We start from the raw sequence: 8,911 nt of genomic DNA, 5'->3' as shown, positions 1-8,911 counted from the left end.
AAAAAACTGAGAAATCCCATGTACATAAGTATTCACAGCCTTTGCTCAATACTTTGTCGATGCACCTTTGGCAGCAATTACAGCCTCAAGTCTTTTTGAATATGATGCCACCAGCTTGGCACACCTATCCTTGGCCAGTTTCACACATTCCTCTTTGCAGCACCTCTCAAGCTCCATCAGGTTGGATGGGAAGCGTCGGTGCACAGCCATTTTAAGATCTCTCCAGAGATGTTCAATCGGATTCAAGTCTGGGCTCTGGCTGGGCCACTCAAGGACATTCACAGAGTTGTCCTGAAGCCACTCCTTTGATATCTTGTTTGTGTGCTTAGGGTCGTTGTCCTGCTGAAAGATGAACCGTCGTCCCAGTCTGCGGTCAAGAGCGCTCTGGAGCAGGTTTTCATCCAGGATGTCTCTGTACATTGCTGCAGTCATCTTTCCCTTTATCCTGACTAGTCTCCCAGGTCCTGCCGAAGAAAAACATCCCCACAGCATGATGCTGCCACCACCATGCTTCACTGTAGGGATGGTATTGACCTGGTGATGAGCGGTGCCTGGTTTCCTCTAAAACGTGACGCCTGGCATTCACACCAAAGAGTTCAATCTTTGTCTCATCAGACCAGAGAATTTTCTTTCTCGTGGTCTGAGAGTCCTTCAGGTGCCTTTTGGCAAACTCCAGGTGGGCTGCCATGTGCCTTTTACTAAGAAGTGGCTACCGTCTGGCCACTCTACCATACAGGCCTGATTGGTGGATTGCTGCAGAGATGGTTGTCCTTCTGGAAGGTTCTCCTCTCTCCACAGAGGACCTCTGGAGCTCTGACAGAGTGACCATCGGGTTCTTGGTCACCTCCCTGACTAAGGCCCTTCTCCCCCGATCGTTCAGTTTAGATGGCCGACCAGCTCTAGGAAGAGTCCTGGTGGTTTCGAACTTCTTCCACTTATGGATGATGGAGGCCACTGTGCTCATTGGGACCTTCAAAGCAGCAGAAATTTTTCTGAAACTTTCCCCAGATTTGTGCCTCGAGACAATCCTGTCTCGGAGGTCTACAGACAATTCCTTTGACTTCATGCTTGGTTTGTGCTCTGACATGAACTGTCAACTGTGGGACCTTATATAGACAGGTGTGTGCCTTTCCAAATCATGTCCAGTCAACTGAATTTACCACAGGTGGACTCCAATGAAGCTGCAGAAACATCTCAAGGATGATCAGGGGAAACAGGATGCACCTGAGCTCAATTTTGAGCTTCACGGCAAAGGCTGTGAATACTTATGTACATGTGCTTTCTCAATTTTTTTTATTTTTAATAAATTTGCAAAAACCTCAAGTAAACTTTTTTCATGTTTTCATTATGGGGTGTTGTGTGTAGAATTCTGAGGGAAAAATGAATTTAATCCATTTTGGAATAAGGCTGTAACATAACAAAATGTGGAAAAAGTGAATACAAGAATCAAACATAAATAAAAGAGGAAATAAATTTGAATTTGAACGCCAGCCTGGACAGGAACTCACACTGAGACATAACACAAGCACAACCAAAAACACGCGTAACCTCACCGGCCCCCTAGTGCATTTGAATGAACCGCCAGGAATTGTGGGAAACCCTCACCAGCAGCCATTTCACCTGCACTTCAGAAGAAGTCATCCACCTGAAGCTAAGTGTGTTAGACCCAGCCAGTACTTGGATGGGTGACAATCTAGGAAAAAGCTTGGGTTTCTGCTGGAGGAGGTGTTGGTGAGGGCAGCAGGAGAGGAATTACCCTGTGCTATGAACATAGATCCCAATGCCACAGTGCAGTGACGGGGACACTGTGCTGTAAAAATGGCACCATCCTTCAGATGAGATGTAAAGCCAAGGTCCTGACTCTCATTAGTCATAAAAGATCTCTGGGCATACTCCATAAACAGTAGGGTTAAATTGCCCACCACAGCCTGGTCATTCTGGCTCCCTAATCATCCCCTGCTTTAATTGGCTGACTGTCTCTCACCACTTCAGCATCTAACAGCTAATGTGTGATGAACATCCATCCATCCATTTTCCAACCCGCTGAATCCAAACACAGGGTCATGGGGGTCTGCTGGAGCCAATCCCAGCCAACACAGGGCACAAGGCAGGGAACCAATCCTACGCAGGGTGCCAACCCACCACAGGACACACACAAACACACCAAGCACACACTAGGGCCAATTTAGAATCGCCAATCCACCTAACCTGCATGTCTTTGGACTGTGGGAGGAAACCGGAGCGAACGGAGGAAACCCACGCAGACACGGGGAGAACATGCAAACTCCACGCAGGGAGGACCCAGGAAGCGAACCCGGGTCCCCAGGTCTCCCAACTGCGAGGCAGCAGCGCTACCCACTGCGCCACCGTGCCGCCCTGTGTGATGAACATACAAGTGCAAATCATGATGACATCCTCCGGGTGGATGCTGCACCTTGGTGGTGATTGAAGTGGCTCCACACTCACTATGTAAAGAGCTTGGAGTAGTGAGAAAAGCACTATATAAATGTAAAGAATTATTATTTATTATTTATAGGGCTGAGGGCCATCCCATTGTTTGGCTGCTAATTAAGGAAAAAGGGACAACTAAGGGGGTCCAAGTCAAGTTAATTAAAAGTAAGGCAAAAGAAGTGAATTAGTGCCAAAAACTGGTCACTAATGAAGAAGATGGTTAGAATGAAAACCTGCAGCCACTGCAGTCCCCCAGGACCTGAAATGGACACCCCTCCATCCATCCATTATCCAACCCGCTGAATCCGAACACAGGGTCACAGGGGTCTGCTGGAGCCAATCCCAGCCAACACAGGGCACAAGGCAGGGAACCAATCCCGGGCAGGGTGCCAACCCACCACAGGACACACACAAACACACCCACACACCAAGGCCAATTTAGAATCACCAATCCACCTAACCTGAATGTCTTTGGACTGTGGGAGGAAACCCATGCAGACACGGGGAGAACATGCAAACTCCACGCAGGGAGGACCCGGGAAGCGAACCCGGGTCTCCTAACTGCGAGGCAGCAGCGCTACCACTGCGCCACCATGCCGCCTATGGACACCCCTGCCCTAGCAAATTTGAATGAGCCACCAGGAATTGTAGGAAACCCTTGCCTTTATAGGGTGTAGGGCAGTCCTTCGCCATGATAGACAGGTGGTTCTGCCTCTTGCCATAGAAAACAATTATAACATTAACGTGAATAAATGATCAAAATGAAATTGAACACCAGCCACGGGGGGAACCCTGGGTGAAATAAAACTGTCAGGTTGCATGTACTTTCTGCAGATTATCTAAAAGAACACCTTTTTGCCCCACAGCAATACCGGTTAGTAGCAGTTTTATGTCATCATTGAATTATTTTAATCAAGTTTTTGAATTTCCCCATGGGATTAATAAAGTGTATCTAATCCAGGGGTTCTCAACATCAGTCCTGGGGGCCCACTGTGGTTTCAGGTTTTTGTTCCAACCAGATTCATAATCAGTGACAGCATCTGATAATACTGATCTCAATTAATTAGCTGGCATTTTTTTTCTTCTCTTATTCTATATTAAGAAAGCACTCCAGCATGTTTTACATTTATAAGACATTCAGGAATATTTCCATTTTTGCTAGAGATTTAAATGCTTAACTCCCTTTTGTTGATTTTCATTACATTTACTTTCCTCTGTGCAGTTTGCTCCCTTCATTGTATCTTAATAATGACAACCAGCAGAGCAGACAGCCAGGCAAACAACACTGAATCATGAAAGGCTGCAACTACTTCAGCGCTACTCACTAATTAGAAAATAATTAATTAATTAATCAATTAGAACACCCAACAAAACATAGGATGAAAATCAAGATGAAAATATTGTTAAAAAGAAAAAAAAATACATTATTCCCATATAACTGCTTGGTTCATTTTAATATATATTTTATTTATTTATTTATTTTACCAAACTTTTTAATTTCTACATTTTCCCACAACACGGAATCTGGCAAATAACAGTTTACTTAATTAGCCCAGGAGTCCAATTAAAATTGAAGCTGGTTGGAACAAAAACCTGCAGCCACAGTGGGCCCCCAGGACCGACGTTGAGAACCCCTGATCTAATCGATTATAGCGAGTATTAGCTATCAGTATCTAGTATTAATTATCACAAGCGTCAGATTGTTTTGCCTCCAGTAGGGGGTACTGCAGCACCATCAGCTGTACCCCTTCCTGCAACTATACAGAAAACTAGAAAATGATCAAAGATTGTAAACCAATTCATGGTGATCACGTGTGCAGAAACAGCTCAGCCGCATTGGGCACAAGGTAAAGAGCAGTCCACTGTGATAATGCGCTTACCAGGCATTACCACTTTAAAGGAAAAAGTCCTATCAATAGGGTAAAGTCGAAGTTTCAAAATAAACGTTAAAGCACTTACCTGTTTAAGACCAAGTGCAAGGTGCGCTTTCGCCGTCATTTTAACTTTGCCTTCCGCAGGTTGACGCAGCGGGACGCCGGTGACGGCTCAAGCCTGCAGGAGGACGCTGCGCGTACCCGATCATAAAGGCGAGCGTCTCTTTAGTCCTACAGTAAGCAAGGAAAGGTGGGAAGCGCTTTAGTTATGAACGTGCATGCGATGCATTAGTGTGAACATGAAATTGCCAAAGAAAAGAAACTGATTTTTGTAGTGCACATCGGCTGTTCCGAGGGAGCGTGTTGGGATGCGCGGCAGTGCGCGCGCACGTGAGGCCGCTAGCACTATTTATTATGCGCCTGGCAAAGGTTGAGAGGCGCAACTGTGCAGAAAACACCTGCGGCAGTCGCGATCGATGAAATGGAGACACGTGTCGGGATTGGCTAAAGATGTCCTCCCCGACTATAAGAGGCACCTCCTGCGTCTTGAGGGTTGTCTTTAGACTCGGTGGTGTGCTTGGTATAGCTTTATTCATTTAGTATATCAAACAGCGGCTTGTGCCTTATTTTGTAAATAAATAATTGTAGATAGATAGATACTTTATTAATCCCAAGGGGAAATTCACATACTCCAGCAGCAGTATACTGATACAAAAACAATATTAAATTAAAGAGTGATAACAATGAACAATGCAGGTATACAGACAGACAATAACTTTGAATAAAGTTAAAGTTTAACCCCCACGGGTGGAATTGAAGAGTCGCATAGTGTGGCGGAGGAACAATCTCCTCAATCTGTCAGTGGAGCAGGACGGTGACAGCAGTCTTTATATATATATTATATATATATATATATATATATATATATATATATATATTATAGATATCTCCTAGTGTAATTTTATTTTGGAGGAGGTATTTATATCTATATAGGTTTTGGTGCCCTTTGTTTTTGTTCTTGTATATACACTTTTTTTCCCTTGTAAATATTTTTGCCATTCTTTGGACGTTGTTATGTGTGTAGTTTCTTCCTGAACTCCTTTTCTTCATTTAGGAATTTTTGCGTATATACATTTTTGTCTTTATTTTTCATTTTTGGGGGCTGGAGATGTCACTGTATATACTGCTCGCTATTTTTGATTGGGACATTTTTTTTAGTGGCACCTATAAATAAACCCACTCTTGTTTTGGAAATACCCACCTTTTTGCGTCTGTGTCTCCACATCTGACTTTTCACAAATCTTGCACTACAAGACGCCCACTGTGTGGTCAGATGCCAACCTTGCCACTACATAGGGTGTCACATTTACCTCATGTGCCAAGTCAAGAAGCACACACCCACACTAACAATCTAAAACCGCCGTGAACATCTTTAGAATGTTGGAGCCTAGGAGTCGTATTGCTTCAAATGGACGACTTTATGTCTGCAAGCTGGCATTTTGGCATACAGCAATATCCTGTTTTCTATTCGGTGGAAATCACCAAGCAAAGCCTACAGAGTGCATTAGAGCTGCACACCCTGCCTTGTCTGCTTCACATCTCTTCATTAGTCTCATGGGCCTTATATACAGAATTGACTGGAATAATGCATCTAATTATATGTATTGTAAAATACGGGCAGAGTGGTGGCTCTGAGGCTAGGGATCTGCACCCCTAACTGGAAGGAAAAAGCCAGAAGTGACTCTACTCTATAGGGCCCTTGGGCAAGACCTTTAACCTGCAATTGCTCCGTCCTGGGCATGACGTTAATCTGCATTCAGCCCTGCAAGTAGGCCCTCTAACCTACTGGTGGTTGATGGCAGGATTAGTACTCGAGCCACCATACAAAACCTCCCAGTGTTCCATTCCACCTGAACTAGTGTGGTGCTGAGGTGTCACCCGCCACATGGCTGCACTCGGGTCCTAATTTGGGATCCTGAGGTGGTTTGTCATGTGGTGGGTGTAGTAATGTGCTGGAGCCACTTCAATCACCACCAAGGTGCAGCATCCACACGGATGATGTCATCATGATTTGCGCCCGTATGATCATCACACATTAGCTGTTAGGTGGTGAAGTGGTGAGAGACAGTCAGCCAGTTAGAGGCAGGGGATGATTAGGGGGCCAAAATGACCAGGCCGTGGTGGGAAATTTAGCCAGGACATCAGGATTCACCCTACTGTTCATGAAGGATGCCCAGAGATCTTTTATGACTAGAGAGAGTCAGGACCTTGGCTTTATATCTCATCTGAAGGATGGTGCCATTTTTACAGCACGGTGTCCCCGTCACTGCACTGTGGCATTGGGATCCACGTTCAGAGCACAGGGTAATTGCTCTCCTGCTGGCCTCACCAACACCTCTTCCAGCAGAAACCCAAGCTTTTTCCTAGATGGTCACCCATCCAAGTACTGGCCGGGTCTAACATACTTCGCTTCAGGTGGACTCCTTCAGAGTCAGATTTACAAATATATGAACCCAAAGAGTAGCTTATTCACTATTTAATTGGCAGCCAGCATACACATTGACTACTGGTTATGTTTCATATCTCATCAGCATTCTTTACACACACAAATTGTGAAAGTAGCTGTGGAAAGCATACCCCTGGACACAGACAGACAGACACCAGAATATCCAAAACACACTTCTTTTATTTTCTTTTGTACCACAATGCCTTCCTCCAACACTCTTTCTTCTTCTCTTTCTCTTTCTTTCTCTCTCTCTTTCTCGCTCCTCACAAGCTTCGTCTCCTTCCTCCCAACTCTGGCTCCCCTTCTAGAGGGAGGCGGTCCCTTACATACTGACCCAGATGAGCTCCAGGTGCTCTGCCTGACGTCACTTCCTGGTGTGGCGGAAGCGTCAGGAGAGCACCTGGAAGCACTCTGGGTGTCCCTGGAAGGATCGTCCTCTAGGAGTGTGGTGGAAGTAAATATGTCCCTGGCTCCATGAGGCTCGGGGCACCCCCTGGTGGTGGCCACGTCCTCCGGTTGGGATGAGTGCCCCAACTCCGGTCCAGTGGCCCATAAGCAGACCCGGGCGGCTACCCCCTCGTGGCCCGGGTGAGGTATTGTCCATCATGGGGACCATCCAGGCATCCCAGCTGGGTAGGATCCCCATCCATCTGGGACGTAGCACTATATAGCACCTGGCCTGGCACAGACTACACCAGAGGCACGTATAAAATGACACAAGACTTTTATTTTCTTCACCTGTGGGGCACGTCTTCCCCGTGAACTCCTCAGGCAATACATAGTCCCAAAAGCATTTTATCAAACCACAAATACACTCCTGTTTGGAACCACCACTCCTCCCTGGCAACCTCATCCTCTTCCTCCCAATTCTGGCCCTGAGTGGTGGTTGCTGGCCCTTTTTATAGCCCATTCAGAAGTGCTCCAGGTGCTTGATCACCTGCTTCTGATTGCACTTCCGGGCGGGGCTGTAGAGTTGTCCAGGCCGGCTCAGAGACCCGTGCAGCACCCCCTGGTGGCCACCCTAGATCTCAACAGGGCTGTGGAGAACTCCATCTCCCATAGAGCCCTGCGGGAAACTGATGCACCATCGTCACCCAGGGAGGTTGCCACCAAGCGTCCCAGGGGAGGTACAATACAATTTATTTTTGTATAGCCCAAAATCACACAAGAAGTGCCGCAATGGGCTTTAACAGGCCCTGCCTCTTGACAGCCCCCCAGCTTTGACTCTCTAAGAAGACAAGGAAAAACTCCCATAAAAAAAACCTTGTAGGGAAAAATGGAAGAAAGCTTGGGAAAGGCAGTTCAAAGAGCGACCCCTCTCCAGGTAGGTTGGGCGTGCAGTGGGTGTCAAAAAGAAAGGGGGTCAATACAACACAATACACAGAACAGAACAAATCCTCAATACAGTATAAAAATAAAAACTTTAGAAGTACAGAGTAGAATTTAACAGTAGATGATATCACAGAATATGATTTGGATTTGTTTAGAGCAGTGTTTCCCAAACTCGGTCCTGGAGACCCCCTGTGGCTGCAGGTTTTTGTTCCAACCAGCTTCTGTTTTTAATTGAACTCCTTGGCTAATTAAGTTCTGTGTTTAGAGAACAATATAGAAATTAGAAAACTAAGTTTGCTAAAAAAAATATTAAAATGTACCAAGCAGTTATATAGGAATAATGTATTTTTTTCTTTTTAACAGTATTTTCATCTTGAGTTTCATTCTGCTTTTCTAGGTGTTCTAATTGTTTAATTAATCCATTATTTACTAATTAGTGGGTCTGACTCTAAAGTAGTTGCAGTCTTTGATTATTCCGTGTTGTTTGCCTGGGTGTCTGATCTGCTTGTTTTAAAATGTCATTATTAAGATACAGCGAAGGGGAATAACTGCACAGAGAAAGAGCAAAATATAATGAAATCAACAAAAGAGAGTTAAGCATTTAAATCTACAGCAAAAGCAGAAATATTTCTAAATGTCTTCTAAATGTAAAAATCATGCTGCTATGCTTTTCTGAATGTCAAATAAAAGAAAAAAAAATACCAGCTAATTAAATGAGATCAGTGCTATCAGGTGTTGTCACTGATTA

The sequence above is a fragment of the Erpetoichthys calabaricus genome, chromosome 12 (assembly GCF_900747795.2).
Source record: "Erpetoichthys calabaricus chromosome 12, fErpCal1.3, whole genome shotgun sequence".
In the NCBI taxonomy this organism is placed as follows: domain Eukaryota; kingdom Metazoa; phylum Chordata; class Cladistia; order Polypteriformes; family Polypteridae; genus Erpetoichthys; species Erpetoichthys calabaricus.
Note: the sequence above shows the minus strand (reverse complement) of the source record.